Genomic DNA, 26,800 nt, shown 5'->3' with positions numbered 1-26,800 from the left:
AGGTTAATAATAGCATAGGAGCAGAAAAACCCACAAATTCTGTGATTTTAGCTGTTTTTATGCTTTTTTTCAAAAAAATACAGATCCAAAACCCAGAACCCAAAACATGGAAGGGTGGTTATGGCAGAAAAGTGGCCCGTGCACACCCCTATTATGTAGTAATAATTATTTTGGGGTGGGGCCCCCGGAGTTGTTCTGGCTGGACCTTTTTCAGGGCATCATCACTTAATTCACATAGATATTTTTTATCACTTTTCTAATTGTTTGTTTATTATTAATGTCATTTTTATTTTTTTCTTATTTCATTAACACTTATTGATTTATCTTTACACATCTATTCTTTATTATTCACTATCACCATTTTTCCCCTTTTCGTGTGATGCCCTGGGGATGGTCCTTGGCTGGAATTTTTTGGGGTACCTTGCTTCTCGGACGTGAACCCCTTAATGTTAGGGAAGCCAGTATAGAGGAGCCTTGACGATGGCCTGGCGCTTATTCATATATTTGCAAATGTATGTAACTAATACCTCTGAATCTCTATTATCATGTAGGATTTAAGTATTTTTTGCTGATTTTCCTGCAGTGTGCTGGAGGGCAAATCCCTTTTTTTTATGTGTTCAGTGTAAACCCCGCCCTTTACAAGCACCTGTGCTATGTCATTAAGCTGATGTGAGCGACCTTGATACTTTTTGTTTGCAGTCTATCTAGACGTTGCCTACCTATTTACTGTAGATCTTTCAATCCACAGCGCAGAGAAAATGGGGTCCTGCTGGAAGAATCACATCACTGTTATGTGTAGGGGTTAATAGTTTTTTTTTTTTACATACCAGAATTGTTGTTTGAGTAATTAAATAATGTGGGGCTCATTTTGGTTTGGACAAATATCTGTTTGTTTTTATTTTTTAAATCCGTATTTTCTACTGTGCTTGTGTGTATCCCTGCGTCTTCTGCCTGGAGAGACGAAACAAGTGGGAGGCAGGCTGGCAGGCATGGGGCGAGTACAGTAGTGGTATAATAGCAGCGCTATAAGAAGTGGACTGGTAGGAGACGTATGTCATACAGATGTTGGACGTTTCATATAACAATATGTACAGTAGAGGGTGATTACCAGCGGATCTAGCTGCTTCTGATTGGATGATTGCACATTGATCTTTCCAGCTTATGCTACTTAAATCATGAGCATCACATCCATCTATTCACATTACTTATGTTAGGTACACACCTGACAGATATTACTCACTATCCAGGATTTTCTGAGATGAAACGATTGTGATAACATCCGATGTCCCGTGTACATACTACTGAATTATCGCTACTATCTGAGCTATTATATGTCCTAAAGATCATACCATGGAGCAGAATTGTTGGACAGATCTTGTACACACTACAAAGTGTGCCCGATAATTGCTCATTGTTTCCGACAAATGTTGTGCATCAGGCAAATTCAGATGAGCAGACCCGACTGGATTTTATATGAAAATCGACACAGGGTGCTGTGTACACACTCTGAGATTATCGGACCAAGCAGCCGAAAATCGTCTGTTCAGTCAGATTACTGCATATTGAGCATAATTCAGAGTTGTATCCAATGCCGATGTTTTCACAAATCGGACGATATTTTTGCCACCATGCATCGGAGTCGCACAGCGCATGTGTGAAGTTCCATTACCGCACTCACACGCCGCTAGTCTGTATTGGCAGTGTGACTGACAGGCAGGGAGCGTTTGGGGGAGGCAACAGGGAGTGTCGGAAAAAAATGCAGGAGTGTCTAGACTGTTTCAGGGCCTGTTACATCCTGCATCTGCGAACGCGTACACACGAAACATTATTCCGCTGTCTCAATTACATCACCGTAGACTCAAGGAGTCAATGTTTGCCGGATCTGCATCCGATGCTGCATACAGCTGCGATGGCTTTGGTAGGCGTTTCAGTACAGGTCCCTGCAGCTGTCTCATTAGCATGTTTTCACACAACCTCAGCTAAGAAAAAAAATCACAGCTACGGCAGCAATAGCGTTCAACTCTGAATGAGGCCTAGGGGTAAATTTACTAAAGTGAGAGTTTTTAGAAGAGATGTTGCCCATAGCAACCAATCATATTCTAGCTATGATCTTCTAGAAGGTGCTAGTTAAATGTTAAGTAGAATCTGACTGGTTGCTATGGGCAACATCACTTCTAAAACTTGCTTCTAAAAACTCTCACTTTAGTATATTTACCTCCTAATGTCTACCTACTGTAGCTTCCAGAACTGTTATCTTTGTTTCATCACAAGAGGGCGCTAAGAGATCACTAATATTTATACTTTCCCCAGCCCTGCTCTTTATTTGCATAAAAACTGCTGCTACAAAATCTTTGAATATAACTTACTATATTTAGCTGATGTTGCAACCTGACAGATAATCAATATCCAGAATTCTCAGGGCCATCTGTCCACAATGATACCTTGCAGGAGAATATGTAAATGAGAAGCTCCACGTGTAAAAAATTGTTACGTAGACTAGACAATGACAATGAGATGATAAAAACATGTGACTAGCAGTGACACTGATTGGAAGACTGCACATGTGTGAGGGTCCCTAATGTCACACATATATCATCTAGTGGCCACATGCCCATGACACTCCCATAACACGACCTTGACCAGGGGCGTTTCTAGAGAGGAGGGGGCCTGTGTGCAGTCTCCGTCACGGGCCCCCTCCGCTCAGTCCGGCGGCTGGCAGCGCACTGATCGCAGCACGGCCAGCACCACACTGATAGACTCTGGGCACTAGAGTGTGCCTAGAGTCTACAGTGCATGAGCCGGTCACCGGGAAAATGGCCACGGCGGCCATTTTCCCTGTACTGTGCATGCCCAAAATGATGGGAAATGGCTGCGGCTGACATTATCCAGGCATTTTTACAGTGCTGGCGCCGACGTGGGACTCCAGAGAGGTAAGTGCAATATGGGTGCAAGGTGTGCGGTGCGGGCCCCCCCTGGACCCAGGGGCCCGTGTGCACCGCACACCCTGTCCCCATTAGAAATATGCCCCTGCCCATGACACACCCATGAGACTCCCATGACATGCCCAAAACACGCCCAGAACACGCCCATGAGACTCCCATGAGATGGCCTTTTTCTGCTTTCACTTCAGGCCACCTCCCAGGAACCCCCATGGTCTTGCGCTTCCAGTTCTAATGCCAGTGACTCCGCACATAACAGCGATCTCTGCAGACACTCAGTATAACACAGGCGCCATTGGGGATTTCAGGACTTTTTGTGCCTGTGCAGTAGCAAATAATCGCTCAACTGCACATACATTGGCGCTGCGTCCACCTCTGAATCAGGCTGTAAATCTCTAGGGAAGGAAAACCGTATGATCTGGCCACAAACTGTGCAGTAACTGAGGGAATATCACAGTCTGACATCCGTTTCCTGACAAGATGGACGTTCCACAGTGTAATGTATCAGAATCAGTCATTTGCCTCTGTGACTGGGATACATACGTAATGCTGATCTTCGTGCAGCTGACAGTTAATATGGCGACCGCTTGATATCAGACCTCCCAACTGACCCTGATTTTGGTGGGATAGTCCTGCTTTCAGCCACTGTCCTGCCGTCCCATCCATGGGCTGCAGTAACGTGTGTGGGGGAGGGTGGGATCGGGATCGGGAGGTCTCCCTCTCAACTGCTGCCGTAAATAACATAACAGCGGAGGTATCGCTAGAAGGCCGGGGGCAGCCCAGCAGCTTGGAAAGCTGAAAGACAGGGGTGTGCCAGAAGACAAGCCCCTGTGCCATCAACCCCCTTTTCGGGAGCTCACCCCTCTTCCCACTACAATAATTTTGGGAGGTTTGTGATATAGACTGGACAATGCTGACACTATTATGATGTTATTTAAAGCATTGTAACAATACTGGCATTATAGCTAAAAGTGATTATAAAACATCATGTTTAACTTTAAAGTTATAATACCGGTTGAGTCGCCTATATGCAAAATTCCAAAATATAGAATGTTCAAAAATACGGAATTTTATGAGTGCGACTGGTTTGCAGAGAAGAGCTGTAGATGCTCTGCATAGTGATGGCAGATTGAAGCTGTAGAATCAGATGCTTTGCAGAGTGGAGATTGCCAGCAATGGCAGATTGAAGCTGTAGATGCTTTGCAGAGTGGAGATTGCCAGCAATGGCAGATTGGAGCTGTAGATGCTTTGCAGAGTGGAGACTGCCAGCAATGGCAGATTGGAGCTGTAGATGCTTTGCAGAGTGGAGACTGACAGCAATGGCAGATTGGAGCTGTAGATGCTTTGCAGAGTGGAGACTGCCAGCAATGGCAGATTGGAGCTGTAGATGCTTTGCAGAGTGGAGACTGCCAGCAATGGCAGATTGGAGCTGTAGATGCTTTGCAGAGTGGAGACTGACAGCAATGGCAGATTGGAGCTGTAGGTGCGTTGCAGAGTGGAGACTGACAGCAATGGCAGATTGGAGCTGTAGATGCTTTGCAGAGTGGAGACTGCCAGCAATGGCAGATTGGAGCTGTAGATGCTTTGCAGAGTGGAGACTACCAGCAATGGCAGATTGGAGCTGTAGGTGCGTTGCAGAGTGGAGACTGCCAGCAATGGCAGATTGGAGCTGTAGATGCTTTGCAGAGTGGAGACTGCCAGCAATGGCAGATTGGAGCTGTAGATGCTTTGCAGAGTGGAGACTGCCAGCAATGGCAGATTGGAGCTGTAGATGCTTTGCAGAGTGGAGACTGCCAGCAATGGCAGATTGGAGCTGTAGGTGCGTTGCAGAGTGGAGACTGCCAGCAATGGCAGATTGGAGCTATAGATGCTTTGCAGAGTGGAGACTGCCAGCAATGGTAGATTGGAGCTGTAGATACTTTGCAGAGTGGAGACTACCAGCAATGGCAGATTGGAGCTGTAGATGCTTTGCAGAGTGGAGACTGCCAGCAATGGCAGATTGGAGCTGTAGATACTTTGCAGAGTGGAGACTGCCAGCAATGGCAGATTGGAGCTGTAGATGCTTTGCAGAGTGGAGACTGCCAGCAATGGCAGATTGGAGCTGTAGATGCTTTGCAGAGTCGAGACTGCCAGCAATGGCAGATTGGAGCTGTAGATACTTTGCAGAGTGGAGACTGCCAGCAATGGCAGATTGGAACTGTAGATGATTTGCAGAGTGGAGACTGCCAGCAATGGCAGATTGGAGCTGTAGATGCTTTGCAGAGTGGAGACTACCAGCAATGGCAGATTGGAGCTGTAGGTGCGTTGCAGAGTGGAGACTGCCAGCAATGGCAGATTGGAGCTGTAGATGCTTTGCAGAGTGGAGACTGCCAGCAATGGCAGATTGGAGCTGTAGATGCTTTGCAGAGTGGAGACTGCCAGCAATGGCAGATTGGAGCTGTAGATGCTTTGCAGAGTGGAGACTAACAGCAATGGCAGATTGGAGCTGTAGGTGCGTTGCAGAGTGGAGACTGCCAGCAATGGCAGATTGGAGCTGTAGATGCTTTGCAGAGTGGAGACTACCAGCAATGGCAGATTGGAGCTGTAGGTGCGTTGCAGAGTGGAGACTGCCAGCAATGGCAGATTGGAGCTGTAGATGCTTTGCAGAGTGGAGACTGCCAGCAATGGCAGATTGGAGCTGTAGATGCTTTGCAGAGTGGAGACTGCCAGCAATGGCAGATTGGAGCTGTAGATGCTTTGCAGAGTGGAGACTGCCAGCAATGGCAGATTGGAGCTGTAGGTGCGTTGCAGAGTGGAGACTGCCAGCAATGGCAGATTGGAGCTATAGATGCTTTGCAGAGTGGAGACTGCCAGCAATGGTAGATTGGAGCTGTAGATACTTTGCAGAGTGGAGACTACCAGCAATGGCAGATTGGAGCTGTAGATGCTTTGCAGAGTGGAGACTGCCAGCAATGGCAGATTGGAGCTGTAGATACTTTGCAGAGTGGAGACTGCCAGCAATGGCAGATTGGAGCTGTAGATGCTTTGCAGAGTGGAGACTGCCAGCAATGGCAGATTGGAGCTGTAGATGCTTTGCAGAGTCGAGACTGCCAGCAATGGCAGATTGGAGCTGTAGATACTTTGCAGAGTGGAGACTGCCAGCAATGGCAGATTGGAGCTGTAGATGATTTGCAGAGTGGAGACTGCCAGCAATGGCAGATTGGAGCTGTAGATGCTTTGCAGAGTGGAGACTACCAGCAATGGCAGATTGGAGCTGTAGGTGCGTTGCAGAGTGGAGACTGCCAGCAATGGCAGATTGGAGCTGTAGATGCTTTGCAGAGTGGAGACTGCCAGCAATGGCAGATTGGAGCTGTAGATGCTTTGCAGAGTGGAGACTGCCAGCAATGGCAGATTGGAGCTGTAGATGCTTTGCAGAGTGGAGACTAACAGCAATGGCAGATTGGAGCTGTAGGTGCGTTGCAGAGTGGAGACTGCCAGCAATGGCAGATTGGAGCTGTAGATGCTTTGCAGAGTGGAGACTGCCAGCAATGGCAGATTGGAGCTGTAGATGCTTTGCAGAGTGGAGACTGCCAGCAATGGCAGATTGGAGCTGTAGATACTTTGCAGAGTGGAGACTACCAGCAATGGCAGATTGGAGCTGTAGATGCTTTGCAGAGTGGAGACTGCCAGCAATGGCAGATTGGAGCTGTAGATGCTTTGCAGAGTGGAGACTGCCAGCAATGGCAGATTGGAGCTGTAGATGCTTTGCAGAGTGGAGACTGCCAGCAATGGCAGATTGGAGCTGTAGATGCTTTGCAGAGTGGAGACTGCCAGCAATGGCAGATTGGAGCTGTAGATGCTTTGCAGAGTGGAGACTGCCAGCAATGGCAGATTGGAGCTGTAGGTGCGTTGCAGAGTGGAGACTGCCAGCAATGGCAGATTGGAGCTATAGATGCTTTGCAGAGTGGAGACTGCCAGCAATGGTAGATTGGAGCTGTAGATACTTTGCAGAGTGGAGACTACCAGCAATGGCAGATTGGAGCTGTAGATGCTTTGCAGAGTGGAGACTGCCAGCAATGGCAGATTGGAGCTGTAGATACTTTGCAGAGTGGAGACTGCCAGCAATGGCAGATTGGAGCTGTAGATGCTTTGCAGAGTGGAGACTGCCAGCAATGGCAGATTGGAGCTGTAGATGCTTTGCAGAGTCGAGACTGCCAGCAATGGCAGATTGGAGCTGTAGATACTTTGCAGAGTGGAGACTGCCAGCAATGGCAGATTGGAGCTGTAGATGATTTGCAGAGTGGAGACTGCCAGCAATGGCAGATTGGAGCTGTAGATGCTTTGCAGAGTGGAGACTACCAACAATGGCAGATTGGAGCTGTAGGTGCGTTGCAGAGTGGAGACTGCCAGCAATGGCAGATTGGAGCTGTAGATGCTTTGCAGAGTGGAGACTACCAGCAATGGCAGATTGGAGCTGTAGATGCTTTGCAGAGTGGAGACTGCCAGCAATGGCAGATTGGAGCTGTAGATGCTTTGCAGAGTGGAGACTGCCAGCAATGGCAGATTGGAGCTGTAGATGCTTTGCAGAGTGGAGACTGCCAGCAATGGCAGATTGGAGCTGTAGATGCTTTGCAGAGTGGAGACTGCCAGCAATGGCAGATTGGAGCTGTAGATGCTTTGCAGAGTGGAGACTGCCAGCAATGGCAGATTGGAGCTGTAGGTGCGTTGCAGAGTGGAGACTGCCAGCAATGGCAGATTGGAGCTATAGATGCTTTGCAGAGTGGAGACTGCCAGCAATGGTAGATTGGAGCTGTAGATACTTTGCAGAGTGGAGACTACCAGCAATGGCAGATTGGAGCTGTAGATGCTTTGCAGAGTGGAGACTGCCAGCAATGGCAGATTGGAGCTGTAGATACTTTGCAGAGTGGAGACTGCCAGCAATGGCAGATTGGAGCTGTAGATGCTTTGCAGAGTGGAGACTGCCAGCAATGGCAGATTGGAGCTGTAGATGCTTTGCAGAGTCGAGACTGCCAGCAATGGCAGATTGGAGCTGTAGATACTTTGCAGAGTGGAGACTGCCAGCAATGGCAGATTGGAGCTGTAGATGATTTGCAGAGTGGAGACTGCCAGCAATGGCAGATTGGAGCTGTAGATGCTTTGCAGAGTGGAGACTACCAGCAATGGCAGATTGGAGCTGTAGGTGCGTTGCAGAGTGGAGACTGCCAGCAATGGCAGATTGGAGCTGTAGATGCTTTGCAGAGTGGAGACTGCCAGCAATGGCAGATTGGAGCTGTAGATGCTTTGCAGAGTGGAGACTGCCAGCAATGGCAGATTGGAGCTGTAGATGCTTTGCAGAGTAGAGACTAACAGCAATGGCAGATTGGAGCTGTAGGTGCGTTGCAGAGTGGAGACTGCCAGCAATGGCAGATTGGAGCTGTAGATGCTTTGCAGAGTGGAGACTGCCAGCAATGGCAGATTGGAGCTGTAGATGCTTTGCAGAGTGGAGACTGACAGCAATGGCAGATTGGAGCTGTAGGTGCGTTGCAGAGTAGAGACTGCCAGCAATGGCAGATTGGAGCTGTAGATGCTTTGCAGAGTGGAGACTGCCAGCAATGGCAGATTGGAGCTGTAGATACTTTGCAGAGTGGAGACTGCCAGCAATGGCAGATTGGAGCTGCAGGTGCTCTGCAGAGTGGAGACTGCCAGCAATGGCAGATTGGAGCTGCAGGTGCTTTGCAGAGTGGAGACTGCCAGCAATGGCAGATTGGAGCTGCAGGTGCTTTGCAGAGTGGAGACTGCCAGCAATGGCAGATAGGAGCTGCTGATACAGGAGCCAGGAATCTCCTTGATAACAAGTTGAACTGGCCAAGCTGGGAATGGTTTATACAGGGTACTCTGCACCATGATTGGACACCGAAGTCATGTGAGAAGAAAGTCTCTGTAACCTCAGGCAAGATGGCGGCACTCATGCAGTCTGGAGCACAGGAACACTATACTGAAGTTGAAACAACAGGAACGTCCTGAGATGACTGGCCATCTGAGACATGCCAGCCAGTGAATCGGCAGCGCCAGGTGAGGTAAGAGTGTCTGAGAACCCGCAGTGTGACACTTTGCTTTCTGATGGTTCAATGTACACAAACTTTGTTTAATGCACAAAATTATAATAAATATTGTATAAAATAACCTGCAGGCTCTGTGTACAAGGTGTATATAACACATAAATGCATTCTGTGCTTAGACTTGGGTCCCATCCCCAAGATATCTCATTATGTGGTGCAAATATTCCAAGATATGGAGAAATATGATTTCCAAAATACATATGGTCCCAAGCGTTTTGGATATGGGAGACTCGACCTGTATAGACACCTTCACAATGCTTTATATAACATTACAACAGTATTGCATTATCCCGCCTATGTCATGCTGTTGACAGCAAGAAGATCAACAAACTATCTACTTTCCCTGCTATTATGTATACTGCTTTATCTGATGATTCCTCTCTATTATAAGTTTTATAAATCGATGCTAATTTGTTGTGATCACAGATGTTATTGCTGCCAGGTGTAATAGAGAAACTCTCAGATTCTGATCAGACTCCTTCACGTTGTGACAATGCTTCTAATCTTAATAAAATCCTGCTCCCAGGAAAGTCTCATCAGCAGATACTCAGCTTGTACTTATTTCCGGGCACACTCGTCCTGGTTTGCCATCTGCTCCCCAACTTTCTTCAGGACCCTGTTCCTCAGAAACCCAAATCTGGGGCTGGTCCACGCCCGAGTCTTACAGAGGAAGAACAAGTATCATAAGTTCTTCCCACTCTGTCAGCCCAAGAGTACCCTAAGAGAAAAATTACTTTGAAACCCCTGTAATATAAATTCCAGAGCGGGTTACTCCTGCAAATTCTGCCCCTGTTAGGTTATCAACCTCCATTCCAGGTTCTAAGGGAAATCCATTCCTTCTACTCATTCAGGGGCCTATTCATCATACCTAAAATATCGAGGGAGGTAATTAGGTTTAGAACTGGCATGGAGTTCTACCTACGGTAATTACAGGAGGAATTCATCATTCCTCCTCCCTATAACTATCTATTCCGAAAAGATGTCATTTTTGCGATGACAGCTTTTCGGGAAATAGATAGTTTTCCCTCTCTACTCTAACTTATCGCAGCTAAAATCCATGCTGCACATGCGCTTTTACAATCATAAACCCAGCGCATGCGCAGCACTACTTACAGCTGCGGTAAGTTTGTGTGCGCCCCCCCAACCCCCCCTCGCCCCTCCACTCACCTCCCCCCATCCCACACTTACCTGCCCGCTGCTGCGCCTCCGGCTCCGTCCTACTGGTCTGTCATATGGTTTCCCAGCAGCACACAGTGCAGTTTAGAAAAAAAATTATTTTTTTTTTCTAAACTTTATTGTGTTCTGCTGTTAGAACACAATGTCAGCATTGCAGACGGAGCCAGAGGATGCATCAGAGTGCTGGAGGGAGACCCCGGGGGACCTGCACAGCTGGAAGCAGGTAAGTCTGTCCTGCTATTCGCCACCTCACAGTGGCGGATAGTAACTCCATCAAATTCCGAAAATACATAATTTTCGGAATTTGATGAATACCATAATTTCCATAACCCCATACTAATGCACTAATGTATGGGGAGTGTGGAAATTAACGTAGGGGGACTTAGCAAGGAGATATCAGTGATATCTCCTGTGCTAAGTGTCATCATGAATACTAAAATAACGTTATTTAAGGAAAATGTCCTTAAAAACGTTATTTTAGTGTTGATGAATAGGCCCCTCTGACACTGAGAGGGTTCCAGCCCCCCAATGAATTTAAGAAGGGGTTCCGCCCGTTTCCATTGATGGACTTATTTATCCTCAAGAGAGAGGGATAAATTCCTCCAATGTGATGCAGTGTATTGCGTCCCTCCAATCTGATTCTGTGAGGGTTCCGTCCCTCCAATCAGATGCTGTTTGGTGCGGCACCCTTAAGTACTTTCAAACACCCTGCCTTTTCTCACCAGTCTGAGCTGACTCCACTGCACAGGCCTCAAACTTTCGGCTTCAGCGTTCCAGCAGCCAGAAACAATGTCCTTTCTGCACAGGTGCCCAGCCTTCAGACATCAGAACCATTCTGATAGTCACTAAGATATACTGCTGGAGCCAGGAACCGCAGCCTGCTCGCGGAGGGCAGACCACTGACGTGTCCAGACCTATAGGTCTCATGGACGACTTGTGACTTTTTCCAATTCTACTTCAACCAAGTTTCCTAACTTTTCTACATCAACTGAAGATTCCATGAATTCAGGACCTCATTCAGAGTCGGTCGAAGCGGCCGCACGGTCGTACGGAAAAAGGGACTGGATATGCAAATGATTCCCTCGCAAGTTGCGTCCCTAAGTTCGGATCGGTAGTTGGCCGCACAAGGGGAGGAAGCGGCCGGAAGACAAAAAAATACGCCCCCATCGCGTACGCATTGCACGTCATCTCCTGGCATATAAGGATTAATCGAGACCATGAGGGAACCATCGGAACTGGTCGTAGAGCTTAAGGTTGACCATACCCTCTCTTAAGCTCTCCGATCAAGTCAGTGTAAAAACCTCCCATGTCACATGTGCCATGATGCTACTTTGTTAATTATGCACTCCCATAAAGCGTATGCACGCCCATAAAACGCCGTTCGCATAATTAGGCATGCCTGCGTTCGGACCTCAACTCCCCCGTTTTCAAGCACCTTCCCCTGTTACCACCCACAAACGCCTCAATCTGTCACTCAAACTACCGACCTGGCTGTGTTCAAGGAGAGAGAAATTTCTGGTCGTAGCAGCTAGTTTGCGCACGCGCATTGCGAACTTAACGCCTGCGCAGTATAGCGAACATCGAATGCGTACGACCGTGCGGCCGCTTCGACCGACTCTGAATGAGGTCCTCAGTCCCCAAACCTCCAACCAGTGTTTCTAGTGATGAGACTTCAAGTATTCCCAAATTTAAGGCTCCAGTCCATTCATCCAAAGCTATCACTGTTGATGGGTTTCCTGATTTGTGTGACTCAGAGGATCCAGAAACTTATTTGACCAGGGTTCCAGCCTGTTACCAGGGCAGAGACCCCAGCTTGTAACACCAGTATTAAAGTTCCTATCAATTACTCCCTACAAGTGTATTTTACCTACAACCACTTACGATGCAAATTTCCAGGTTCCCAGACTCTTCACTCAGCTCCTGAAATACCCATGTATGATGTATTCCTCCCATGAGGTGCAACCTTTATTCTCTCCAAAAGAAGAACAAAAAGAAGAGGTGATCGGCTAGTTTTGCATTTAATTTGCCAGCTGATTTTCCACCCAATTTCCCTCTCATGGATTTCTATAAATCCAGCTGCTTAGAGTGGCTGTTGTATTGAGAAATTAAGTTTAATATTGTCCTGGATGCTGGATATTTTATTTTCTCTTATCCTCAGTAAAAAGCCGTATTTTGAATTAGCAATTTCTTTTGCCATATCTTTTCTTTCAGCTCTGCTGCTTGTTCTGTATAGTGCTTAGTTAGGGAAGAATATCTTATAATTCTTGTGAAATGGCTTTCTGGGATTCTCATAAGCCAGTTGTCATGGTGGGTGCTAGTCCTGTTGATATAGCAGGATGCTTTCGGCATCCCGGCGAAGGGGATGCCAACGCTCACAATCCCCGCGTCATAATACTGACGCCGGCCAGAATACTGGCGCCATCATCCTGACCGCCAGGATGCCGAAGGTAAATAGCAGGGTGGTGAGGAGGGCTAGGTTTAGGGGTTAGGGTTAGGCACTAGGGGGAGGGTTAGGCACTAAGGGGGGAGGGGGAGGTTAGGTTTATGCACTAGGGGGTGGTGAGGTTCAGGCACCAGAGATGGAAGGTTGGGGTAGGGAGAAGGGGAGGGTTAGCACACCGACCACCAAGTGTTGGTATGTTAACCCTGTCGGGATCCAGGCGTCGGGATTCTGACTGCCTGGGTCCCATGATGTCATGACGTTCCACGTTCAGTGGCCGGGGCCGGCACAGGGCACAACATTGTGTACTGTTACGGCCCTGTGATATAGTTATTGTAACCAACTTTTTTATTATGCCATTTTGTGTTCAAAGTATTGTTTTCGATATGAATTTCAAGATCTAGGAATATTGAGTTTACTTATATTAACTGTGAAGAACATGTTCAGACCATGAGTTCTTTTACCATCCATATAAAAATTACATTAGTTATAAAATTTCTCTAGATTTAAATATTTTTCAAAAAAGTTTTGTCATTTCACATAAAGAGATTTTTCCACTGGACAAAAAAAAAAATAGAAAAAAAATGCGCCCATTGCTGTGCCACGTGTTTGTCAATAATGTGTCCCCACCAACCAGAAAAAAATTCCATTTGTCCTGATAGGTTGGAATTCTTATTTTTGGATAGTATTTAAAAATTCACATCCGATGTCATGATCAATCACACTATATAGCGAGATTTTATCCTGCGACCAGAGTACAGTTGTCTTTCCATCCAATGGCTATCAGTATATTTGAAATGTGCAGAGTGTCCCTAAGACAGCTTTGCTGTTTCATAACCAAAGGAGGTGGCTGTAAGAGAATTAATCCTTGAAATTATGGGTGTTCCTGGTTGGTTACTTAGAAGTTTGTGTATTTTTGGTCATTAATAAAATAACGGCACAACTGTTTTTTTGCTTATTAAATTCCATCTAAAAATGCTTCTCTAAGTAAATCATCCAATTTTTGTATATTGCTGTTGGATCATGGCATGGTATTTCATATCTTGTTTCATCTTTAAGGAGCCAGAATGCTTCCTTCAGGTAATCTTTTTTTTTTCCAAAATGACTAAACTTCCCCGCTTGTCTGCAGGTTTAATAATGATCTATTTGTTTGAAGTTCTTTCATGGTTTCCTTTTGTTTTGCATTATTTTCTGCTTTCTGTTTATTTTGTAGGTAAATCCTCTAGTTATTTTTTAACAATTCCTTGGAATGTCTCAATAAATGGTCCTTTACGCTCGCCCGGATAAAATCATGACTTTGACTGTAGATCAGTATGGATGTATTCTTCCAGTCTGATTTACGTGTTCTGGTTGCTTATCTTACTTTGTATAAAATGTTTCTTTAAGGCCAACTTTCTCACAAACTTGAGCAGAATGATGTAGGAAGCAAATGTGTTAATGTTACTACTTTGGGGTAATTTGAGGATTTATATGAAGGTTGTGGGGTAAATTTTGCTTCAACTGAAAATTCCTACAGGTTCTATAGTTTTTTTGGCTTTGCTTTTAATAAATCTGCCTGTTCTCCATTGGTCCTTCTTCTCTTTTGCGTCTTAGCGGAGTGCTCGCTGCTTGTCTTGTTTTCCCTTAGGGTTTTGTTCTGCGCCAATTCTCATTTGATTGGATTATTTGGGTTCCTTCCTTATATACAGTTTAGATTGTGTTATTTTTTTCTATTTTTGTTAAGTTAGTTTTCGTTTGCTTTCTTTCTCCTTTGTATGAATCTTATTTCTTTTTGCCTGTTCTAAATCCGTAATTGATTTGTATGTCCGTCTATAGTAGCATGTCTACGTTTCATAGGTGTTCTCATTTTGTGAATTATGAAGAGGGTTTGTGGTGGGTTTGTCTCCATGATGGCACAACTATCTCCTTTAGCCCCAAAGTGTGCTGTCTTGGAGTTACCCTAGACTTCTCCCTCTCCTTTAAACCACACATGCAGCACCTCTCGCAATTCTGCTGTTTCCACCTAAAAAATATCTCAAGGATTAGACCCTTCCTCACCCAGGAAGCCACTAAACCCTCATCTACTCATTGGTCATCTCCAGATTGGACTACTGTAACCTTCTCTTAGCTGGCCTCCCAGTCTCCCACCTCTCTCCAATACAATCGGTCCTCAATGCTGCTGCTCGGCTCATCTTTCTCTCCAGACATTCTACATCTGCTTCCCCTCTCCTTCAAGCCCTAGACTGGCTCCCCTTCCCCTTCAGATGCCAATTCAAGATTCTTACACTCGCCTACAAAGCCTTCACCAAATCCTCTCCCACATACATTTCTGACCTCCTCTCCCTTTACACTCCCGCCTGTCCACTTCACTCAACAAATGCATGCCGCCTCTCTTGCCAACTGATTACTTCCTCCCACTCCTGCCTCCAAGATTTTGCCCGTACTGCTTGGAAATCTCTCCCTCTCCCTATCAGACTCTCCACCTCTCTACAAATCATCAAACGGGCTCTCAAGACCCACTACTTAAGGCCTTCCAGCTCTCATCCTAACCCACCTCATGCTCTTTCCTCCCTATCTTCCCCTTCTGTGTCACACCTGTCTGTCTGCCCCTCCCCTTTAGAATGTAAGGATCAGGGACCTCTTCCCTTATGTGCTTCTCTTTACATTTTCTTCTACTCCTTACTCCCCATAAGGGCACCTAACACTTGACCGCCAACTCCCTGCTGCTTATTGTGAGTGCTTTAATCGCTATTGCAGCAATGTGTATAAACCATGTCCTTGTCCTGCACTGTAATGTACTGTAACTTACTTTTTTCTTGTTCACTTATTAGTTTTATGTACTATGTAAGGCGCTGCGGAACACTTGTGGCGCCATATAAATAAAGGATAATAATAATAGGGTATTCTTAACCGTGTATGTACTTTCAGGTTTGCAGAGGATTGATGCTCTTCTTTTTTCTTGTAATCGGTGTAGTATGGATTTAGATGTTATAGGGCCTGATTCATACCCGCTCGCAAGCGCATAGCGCTCACAAGCGGGTCAATGGTGGGCCAGGGGGCGCACACGTGCCGTGCGCTCGCCCCGTAGCAAGTGAGAACTTCACTCGCTTCGGGGCTCGCTACAAAACGGGGTGGCTGTCGATGTTGATCGACAGCTCGCCCCGTTTTGTAGGCGGGTAGGGGGGGTGGCTGGACAAACGGAGGCGTTCCTGAAGGAACGCCTGCAGTTTGTGGGCGGCCCTACTGACATCACTAGTGATGTCAGTAGTGGACTTCCTGCTCTATTAGAGCAGGAAGTCCACTCGGGCTTGCAGGAGACGAGACCCTACCATAAGGGTCTCGTCGCAAGCCCGATGGTCGCAATAATCGCGACCATCTACAGCTCGCTCGCACAAGCTGTGGGTGGGCACCCACAGCTTTGCGAGCAGGCTGTAAAAAAAAAAAAAATGCCCACCCTGATTCAGAGCGAGCGCTCGCAAACAGCGAGCGGCTCTGAATCAGGGCCATAGTCCCTTATGTCTCAAGGCTATTGGGGGATTAATATGTAATAATGGAATCGTGTGGGACGGCATTGAGGTTTATTGTGTGTCCTTTGTTTTTCATGTTTGGTTTGTTATATTTGGGTTCAGCGCTCAGCAATAAAAGTCCTTTAAGTGCCTCTATCTTCCAATGGAGGATGGATCTCTCTCTCTGTATCCAATATTCCCTCCTTGTTATCCTCAAATGAAAGGGAAAGGGATTTGTAGTATACATAATCAAATAAGAGATCACATTCTCTTAAGGGGCCTATCCATTAGGCGACCTGAAAAACTGAATGACTAGCGTTCAGTCCTTCAGATTGCCTAGGAGCAGTGCCTGTGCTGAACGGCATTCACTGAACGTCAGTCAGTGCAGGAGACCAACCTCCTATCTGCGAACATGTGGAACCTGATCCGGTTGACGAGCATGTTCCACAATAGTCGGCGCCGGCTATCCACTAGACGACTTTCTGAACGGTTTTGATTGGATCGTTCAAAAACTCGTCTAATGGATAGGCACCTTTACTCATATCTAGGAGTCTTGTATCCAACCGGCTTGCTCAGTACGATGCAACCAATGTCCACAGCATGTTGATCCAGAATAAAACAAGCAGGGAACTTCCACACGAATGGAGTTTTTATTAATAACAATTATGGAAAAGTAAAAGCGCCTTACAGCCACAGTATAAAGAGTGTAATACAGTAATCCATTTATAGCACAATCATCAATACACCGTTATGCACATCGAGTTCCAATCCAGGAGGGGGGGGGATTTTCACTCCAAACTTTCAGTTACTGTAGTAATGTCCTTTTAAAATCCACCAACGCTTTTCGAAATAATTGCTCGCTAAAGGGGTTATGCCATCTTTTTGGATGGTGAGATATTAGATGGCGAGAGCGATGCGGTCCCCATTGCTGGCAATGGAGACCCGGCAGTGCCTTTCCGGCTTCAGCGAAGCCTTCCAGCCCTCCAGGCACTGCCGAGTCCCCGTGTCATGCACATGCGTAGACGGACCATTGTGTATGTGCATAAAACCGGAGCCCCGTTGCTGCCAGCAGCTCAGCAGAGGACCTGGCAGAGGAGAAGGACTTGGCTGAACTTTGTGGGAGATCGCAGCAGGCGTTCGCAAGATATGAATTATAGGTTAGAATGTATCCTTGTATGTAGTGTTTTTTTTATTAGTTCTTCAGAGGGAAATCTACACAAAGAAGCAGTTGGAAAGCTAATCCATAGCTCTGATGACACAAGGGAATTAACCAATGAACAGAATGACAAGGAGCAAGAACCAATGGAATCATGCCAGCTCGTCTCTAGTGTTGTATATGTGATCTGTGTGGTATATAGGCTAGGGCTCTGTGAACTGTAAGGGAGTCATGCTCCCTTACTAGATGACTGCAGGCTTCAGAATTGAAGGCTGAGTACTGGATTCCAGAGCGCTAGCATATGTATCGGTTTGTACCTTTGTATTTACTTACTTTTTGCGTTAATTGTGTTAGATCTAAGTGTGTAACTTTCTTTTATTGTAATAAGAACTTTTGTGCGTTAGAACCATAATTAGATTGGAAAGCAATTATTTCTTACTTGTAGCACTAAATAGCGACATTTGGGTTCAGCAATTAAGGGGTATTATAGGCAAGTGTACAAACAATAGAGATATAACAATGTTTAAAGAGACAATATCTAAAAGATAAATACATAAATGGTATCAGGTATTTAAATGGGATGTAGTTAAATTGCCGGCAGACTGGATGCCGGGCGTCAATATACCGAAGACTGAGTCCCGCCACCCGACATAATGGCGACACCGATATCCTAAAGAACAGGATACCGTCGTTGGCATCCCGAACCGTCGCAATCCCAATCGTCGAGACGGGTAAGTATTGTCCAGTTCCCTGGGGAAGGAAGGGGGTAGGTTTAGGCACCCCCAGGGGAAATTAGGGTTAGACCTCCACTTGGGAGGGTTAGGGTTAGGCTGCTGGGAGGGGAGGTTAGGCACCACTGGGGGGAAGTTAGGGTTTAGGCACCCCCCCAGGGACGGATAGTGTGCAGGAAGGGGGGGGAGGTTAGGGTTGGGTACCCCCTGGGGAGGTTAGGGTTAGGCACCACCAAGGGAGGATTAGGGTTAGGGGGGAGAGGGAGGGATAGGGTACTTACCACCCTCCGTCAGGATCTTCATCTGTCAAGCTTCTGGGGTCGGGATTTGAACAGCCGCCGGTATTTCATACCCATTCCATTTAAATATCACATAGTTACTGTAGTTCTGTAATGTTCATCCAACTGGAAGAAAGCACAGACTTTACACTGAAACGAAGGCGCTACTTGTTAAGGTAGTAACAGCTGCAAAAAATGGATTGTACAAAAATGTCTACAAGCAAATAAGGCCTAGCTAAAAATTATTTCCATATGGCTAAATGTCTACAAATAACATTGTGGTATAACATGGAAATAATTGTGGGAAGTATTCCTTTTTCGGTTCTACCTCCTCCCTAACCCCTTCGAATTTAACACATTTAAGACCACTGAGGTTGTCTTCATTTCCCATTCATAGAAAAATTACATCATCTAAAAAATGTCTACAGATTAAAATATCTTCTAAACAAAAAAAAAAAGGATTGTTATTCCACACAAAAACTATATCAATGTTTTTTTGTGTATAGCTGGATACCTGGAGTTTCGCTGTGCCACGATTGAGGAGCACCCAGCAGTGGATCAGAAGATGGCCTTGGAAGAGCAGTGGCCATCTTGGGACCTCCAGGACACCTACCTGGACTTGAAGGAGACACTGAACGGTAATGCTAGAACTATCCTAGGGAAGAACGCCACAGAAAAGCATTCCTCAGTGAGTGTGAGCTTCTCCCCTGCAGGCCCGGTGACAGGGGTGACTAGGGGCACAGCCATACTGGGGCCCGAGATTCTAGGGGCCCCCGGAGGAGCGCAGAGACAGGCATCATGTCCGGCGGTGCATTGCTCCTGGGGCCCGTGGTAATAAGGGGGCCCGCAGAGGTATTGACAGCAGTACTGTAATGAGTCAGACTGACTCATTACAGTACACTGCATGGGCCGTAATCTCCTGTCCCGGCTCTACCCCTCCTCTCTGATAGTGCTGTTGCCAGGGGCCTGACGTTATCGGCCCCTCCCCTCTCCTCCGCTCTGAAGCTGCTGTTGCCAGGGGCCTGACGTCACAATGTAGTGACCGGCCGCGGTGCAAAGGTTATGCCTGCATCTGTCACGGAGTTGTCCCGGGGAATGTGTCGTCCTGGGGAATGTACATAGGAGTAAAAGGTAACTCCATACGTGTTTTCTGTTGTTTGTCTCTCTCCCTCTCTTCCCCCCTTCCTCCTACAGAGCCCTCATTTACCCCCTAACTCTCACCCTTACACTGTCACCAGTTTTCTCTACCCTCTCCCTGTCACCTTCTGCTTCACCCGGGGATGGGCCCTAAAAAAATGTGTGTACCGGGCCCCGTGATTTCTGTTGCTGGCCCTGCTCCCCGGTTATGGTGAGCTTGAATCTGCAAAGATACGAGCTCAGCCAATACCAAGTTGCTGCTGGCTACAAGCCAATCACCTTGGGCTAGATTTTATTAGCTGGCATGAGCGGTGCAAAAAGAGTTTGGTAACGGAAAGGGAGCAGAGAAGAGCTCCAGAAGAAAGAAAATGCCAAACAGAAGACATAAAGAGCCACCAGAAAGAGGACAACACAGCAGACGATAGAGAGAATACTCAACGGCAACAGGACCCAAAAACAGAAATCCTGGCACTCCAAGGGTGCTCTTTAAAAAATAGTTGACATCTGCCCTTTTGCCTGACATGCTTTGAGATCAAGAGTGGATTCATCGCTGGTCAGGCAAAGGTTCTGAGGAAAGGCTGCACAAGGTAATCCCATGCAAAAGAGCTCCTTGGGTTGTTCCTCTGTGACCACCAAGGTTGGCTTAATCCTTAAGGTCCCAGTGGGACACCATTCTTTAAACACTACCCTAGACCACTGGGTGTTTGTCTCAGGCATTATGCCCATGCTGCAGTTTACATTAGGCCCATAGGGATGTTTGGGCACTAGGCCAGTGGGCGTATTAATGGAATTTGCCACTAGGCTGTGGGTGTGATGATTCCGGGGGGTAAGCCTGTGTCGCTGATTAAAGTTGGTCCCAATTAAAGTTGTGGGTAGGCCCATTGTGTGTTCGTACTGTAATTCAGGCACTAGGCCTGTGATCCCACTACTTCCCTTTAAGGAGTTTACTAGCTCCCACATTATTCACTGGCCCACCAGGTATTTGTATATATATCTGCCATTTTCCACGCCAAAAATTTAGCCCAGTTCCCCAGTCACCAGAGCAACCTATTAAGTAGTCGAATGCCACCACAGGTGGCGAGCAGGCCGTATGTGTGTATGTGAGAGGCACGCTTTAAGTCCTAATAGGAGGTGACCCCATTAAAGGTAGCTGATGGTAAGCTGCTTGCATATTATTGTATTATATTGGTGTTTTGTATTAGTGATTTGCTTAGTGTTTAAATGCTAGGACAGGTTGCTTAGTAACGGATAGTAAACATACACAACGCTGGTAGTTGTGTTGTACAAGAGAGGGTCAGTTTTAGAGACTGAGTGATGTAGTTAGGCTGGAATAGGTGGGAGATACTAAGCTGTCTAGTGCCGCCTGTGAGGAAGGGCTGCTTTGTTCTTTTCCTAAACAGATGCTGTGACCCTGGTGAAGGTCATCCTCGTGTGCTTGTATTTGTGTAGGTCAGGTCTGTCAGGTGCTAGGATATATCGTTGTGTGTTCCCCTGTTCATATTTCCCTTATGCCAAGTGGGTGCTAGGATAGACCGTATGTGTGTTCCCCTGTTTCCTTTAAGGCCAAGTCTTTCCAATGCATGTGGGTGCTAGGACAGACTGTGGGCTTCCCTAGAAGTTGGTAGGGTTGCCAGGTAGGGGGTACTGGCACGGTTACACCGGAGTATGTGAATACACGTGTGTAACCCGGGGTCTGAGGCTATTGTGCCGGTCATGACTTTACCTGGTCTGGTTACTAAATTACTCTCTTCTTTGTGGTCTGTCCATCTTGTATTTGCTTGGCCATCACATTTAGAGACCTATTCTATCTCCCACATATAAACCCAAATACACATGAGGAGATTGCTCTCTTCCAATGTGCCCTATTCTATCTCCCACATATAAGCCCAAATACACATGAGGAGATTGCTCTCTCCCAATGTGCCCTATTCGGTGTGTGCTGAGCTTTAAAGCCCAGTTCTCACCTGTATTGTGTGACATAACAAAGACCTATCACTCTGTTAATAACGCATACCTGTCTGATGTATTTCTATAAAATGATTACACACAGAGGGCGGGATGCACCAAGCATCACATTTTGCATACAATGCATCCCACCACTGATCGCAAGCATAGAAATTCATTCCATCTGTCCATGTAATAGACATTGATGCCCCCTAATGGTGACCCTGTGTATCAGAACCCTATTTCTTAACAGAATGTAAAAAGGAAGGAAAACAAATTTGTACTCCAAGTTATGTCACATGGGAGATATCTTTATTGCATTTTGCATCATACAAAATAGTTATATATATATTTGTTTTGTTTCAAATACATGTAAAAGAAATAAAATTATAAAATATGTCATTCTTATTGTCAGGGACCCAGCAGTGCCTAACGCTAGCCACAGCCATTACAGTCTTCATGACTTGGGATTGAGGGCCTGATTCAGAGCCGGACGCTCTGACCAGAGCGCTCGCTCTGAATCAGGGCCCTCCTCCATGAAAATGGAGCGGCCTCCTGGCCACTCGCATAGCTGTGGGTGACCACCTACAGCATATGCGAGCGTCCATGATGATGGTCGCGATGGTCTTGACCATCGCGACCATTGGGCTTGCGACGGAGACCCTGCGGTAGGATCTCGCTGCCGCAAACCCTGGAGTGATTTTGGCTCTATCAGAGCCAAAATCACTCCCACTGAAATCACCAGTGATGTCAGTGGGGCCGGCTTCAGATGGTAGGCGTTCCCATGGGAACACCTCTGTCTGGCAGGCACGCCCCTGGCACGCCCACCAAAGGGGGCGTGCTGTCAATCAACATCGACAGCACGCCCCCTTTGGTGCGAGACCCGGAGCGATGGAGAGCCCGTCGCTCGCCGGGTCTCGCGCATGCGCACGACGGAGCTCCCTCAGTCGTGCGCATGCGCAGTGGGGGAACATCGACCCGCTTGCGAGCGTCCTTTGCTCGCGAGCGGGTCTGAATGACCCCCTTAATCTTGTGCATTTTGACTATATTTATTGTGTTATTATGACACCACCATACACCGTACACATTATATTGTTTCATGTGATTGTAAATGAACAGATTTACTAGTCAGACAAAATATCTATACAGGATGAGTCTCCCATATCCAAAACGCTTCCTTACTTTGGAATAGGTGCATCCCGTAATGATGTCTTCAGGATGGGACCCAAATCTAAACACAGAATGCATTTATGTTTCACACCTTATACACAGCCTGAAGGTCATTTTATACAATATTTTTCATAAATTTGTGCCTTAAACAAAGTTTGTGTACATTGAACCATCATAAAGCAAAGGTGTCACTATCCCAGTCATGCTTCAATAAAAAATCTGTATTTTGGAATATTCCGTATTCCAGAATATTGGATCTGGGAAACTCATCCTGTATTTCTAAATCCCATCAAAGCTGATATAACTTTGTCTATATTTTCCCAATTAAATAATTTGTATAATAATAATAATAATAATAATAATAATAATAATAATTTGTATTTATTTCCCAATTAAATAATCCACACAAATAGAGAATGTAAATGATAATAAAAGTCTGAAAGGAATTCGCTATATGCAATGCACAAAGATAATTATCACAATAAAATAAATATTTTGCTACATTATGCTGATCTTATTGGGCCTACTCACTAGAACTGAGACTCTCGTACAATGTACTCTCCCCCACCACATGGTGATTACATCTGAAACTTAAAAGAATATAGTTTAAATATTTTTCCTTTGAAAATAAAAACATATTAACCACAAAATCCCAGCGATGTGAAGCGGGGGGCGGAGCCACAATGACACAATTCAACTAGAATTGCGTCATCGGCCGCCTGTGCCCTCCACTTCAACCGGGGAGTGGGTGGCTGGAGCCGGGTGGACCCAGCCTCAAGACTAGCTCACCTATCTGGGAGTGCCACCCAATTTTCGGGAGACTCCCAGCCATTCCAAGAGGGTAGGCAAGTATGATTTAAAAATAAAAGGAACACATCACAGAACAGGTACAAATGAGGTAGACGAAGGAGGTGCGGACATGAGGCAGAAATAGCGGAGGGCCCTGCCAGTGACAGCACACACTCTGATAACTGTAACATTTCTATTTACAATCAGATTCATGTAACAAACTGTAATAAATGTGTAATCCAGGATCACAGTAACTCAGAAAGAAGGGTAACAATATATCCAGTAGACAGAACAGGACGTCTCCATAGTTTCCTTTGTGACGCCCCTCAATGATTTCTTATGCTGTAAAAACCGAAAAGTATATTAATGTGTGCTGGTATGTTACCTGCTTATTATACACGTTATATTACTCAGATTATAGATGTGATTACAGTACACTGGGCCTCACAATATACCATCTGTATAACCTGCTTATTGTACACGTTATATTACTCAGATTATAGATGTGATTACAGTACACTGGGCCTCACCATATACCATCTGTATAACCTGCTTATTGTACACGTTATATTACTCAGATTATAGATGTGATTACAGTACACTGGGCCTCACCATATACCATCTGTATAACCTGCTTATTGTACACGTTATATTACTCATATTATAGATGTGATTACAGTACACTGGGCCTCACCATATACCATCTGTATAACCTGCTTATTGTACACGTTATATTACTCAGATTATAGATGTGATTACAGTACACTGGGCCTCACCATATGTCATCTGTATAACCTGCTTATTGTACACGTTATATTACTCATATTATAGATGTGATTACATTACACTGGGCCTCACCATATACCATCTGTATAACCTGCTTATTGTACACATTATATTACTCAGATTATAGATGTGATTACAGTACACTGGCCTCACCATATACCATCTGTATAACCTGCTTATTGTACACATTATATTACTCATATTATAGATGTGATTACAGTACACTGGGCCTCACCATATACCATCTGTATAACCTGCTTATTGTACACGTTACATTACTCATATTATAGATGTGATTACAGTACACTGGGCCTCACCATATGCCATCTGTATAACCTGCTTATTGTACACGTTATATTACTCATATTATAGATGTGATTACAGTACACTGAGCCTCACCATATACCATCTGTATAACCTGCTTATTGTACACGTTATATTACTCATATTATAGATGTGATTACATTACACTGCGCCTCACCATATACCATCTGTATAACCTGCTTATTGTACACATTATATTACTCATATTATAGATGTGATTACATTACACTGGGCCTCACCATATACCATCTGTATAACCTGCTTATTGTACACGTTATATTACTCAGATTATAGCTGTGATTACAGTACACTGGCATCACCATATACCATCTGTATAACCTGCTTATTGTACACATTATATTACTCATATTATAGATGTGATTACATTACACTGGGCCTCACCATATACCATCTGTATAACCTGCTTATTGTACACGTTATATTACTCAGATTATAGATGTGATTACAGTACACTGGGCCTCACCATATACCATCTGTATAACCTGCTTATTGTACACATTATATTACTCATATTATAGATGTGATTACATTACACTGGGCCTCACCATATACCATCTGTATAACCTGCTTATTGTACACGTTATATTACTCAGATTATAGATGTGATTACAGTACACTGGCATCACCATATGCCATCTGTATAACCTGCTTATTGTACACGTTATATTACTCAGATTATAGATGTGATTACAGTACACTGGGCCTCACCATATACCATCTGTATAACCTGCTTATTGTACACGTTATATTACTCAGATTATAGATGTGATTACAGTATACTCGGCCTCACCATATACCATCTGTATAACCTGCTTGTTGTACACGTTATATTACTCATATTATAGATGTGATTACAGTACACTGGGCCTCACCATATACCATCTGTATAACCTGCTTATTGTACACATTATATTACACAGATCAGTGGTCGAAGTGGGAATTTTGAAGTGGGAGTATGGAGATTTAATGTGTGTGCATGCCGAAGGCTTGCGAAAAAAGGGTGTGGCCACATGTCATGGGGCGTGGCTATGTGTCATCAGGGATATGGTCACTTAAAAAAAGGGCATGTCATACATCCATCTCTCATTCTTTCCTTTCATCTCTCAAGCTTTGCACTTCTCACTCCCTCCATCTCTTTGTAACTTCCTGCATCTCTCACTCCCTGCTTTCTTTTCTCATCCCCTGTACCTCTTACTCTCTCCTTCCCTCTCTAATTCTCTATAGACTGTCACTGAATGCTAAAGACAGACCATACACCGCTAATAGATAGTACATATGCGCTATACTCATTACCTGACTCACTGCAGCACATTGCAAAAAACACATTGGCACCCATAGGGAAAAAAACAAACACATAGGCTCCCACAGGAAATAAATCACATAAGCTTTGCATGAACAAAAAAAATATTGGCACACATAGGAAATTAAACCAAAAACATTGGGGCATATTCAATAGGCTACGAGAAAAGCAAAAAACCCGCACCTACGGTACGAGGTATTTCCTGCATGTGCAGGTTTTTTTAATACTCTATTAGGTGTGTTTTGTTTTAAAACACGCGCCGGGAGGTTTTTCTTTGCGCACCTCCTGAGCAAGCGTGATTTTTCCTAAAATCGATGATTTCAGGAGAAATCACCGGGACTTGCTCTGACACCCCGGCAGCACCCCTCCCCTGAGGACTAATTAAGCAATTTGAAGTATATAAAAAAGTAACCACCTTCACTCACTAGTTTCTGCCTAGGGGGGAGGGCACACTGACCCATGTCAGTAGTTGCCCTGCCCAGGGTGCCCCTGCCTGATGAGCTGTGCACGCAAGCCACCCCATAGTCGTCACAAACAGCACACTTAGCTCTCCAGTCTGTCTCGCTGTCAGTGTGTGTCACTCAAAAGTTGTGATCCTGGTAGACGGTGTCAGAGACTGTAACAGCTTCTGCCAGGATCACCGTGGTTCGAGTTGCACAACTTTTCAGTAAAACACACTTAGGGTTCCTCATCCCACACTGTGCTTCCCTTATCCCTCCACACTGTGCTTCCCTTCTCCCTCCACATCCCACACTATGCTTCCCGTCTCCCTCCACATCCCACACTGTGCTTCCCTTCTCCCTCCACACTGTGCTTCCCTTCTCCCTCCACACCCCACACTGTGCTTCCCGTCTCCCTCCACACCCCACACTGTGCTTCCCGTCTCCCTCCACACCCCACACTGTGCTTCCCGTCTCCCTCCACATCCCACACTGTGCTTCCCTTCTCCCTCCACATCCCACACTATGCTTCCCGTCTCCCTCCACATCCCACACTGTGCTTCCCTTCTCCCTCCACACTGTGCTT

At 45.7% G+C, this 26,800-nt stretch overlaps 1 protein-coding gene across 1 annotated transcript in view; it reads right to left on the bottom strand.

The window, feature by feature from the left end:
• Positions 1–22,413: 22,413 nt before the first annotated feature.
• LOC148506515 (class I histocompatibility antigen, F10 alpha chain-like) overlaps positions 22,414–26,800 on the bottom strand; it is a 66,246-nt gene continuing 61,859 nt past the window's right edge. Inside the window, exon 8 of the mRNA XM_088446531.1 lies at positions 22,414–23,685. The gene's annotated coding sequence lies outside the window, so the exon portion shown is untranslated. The remainder of the gene's footprint in view (positions 23,686–26,800) is intronic.

Source organism: Taudactylus pleione, unplaced genomic scaffold, assembly GCF_031769625.1.
Source record: "Taudactylus pleione unplaced genomic scaffold, aTauple2 ptg000400l, whole genome shotgun sequence".
NCBI classification, from domain to species: Eukaryota; Metazoa; Chordata; class Amphibia; order Anura; family Myobatrachidae; genus Taudactylus; species Taudactylus pleione.
This window is presented reverse-complemented; position numbering and strand designations above follow the sequence as displayed.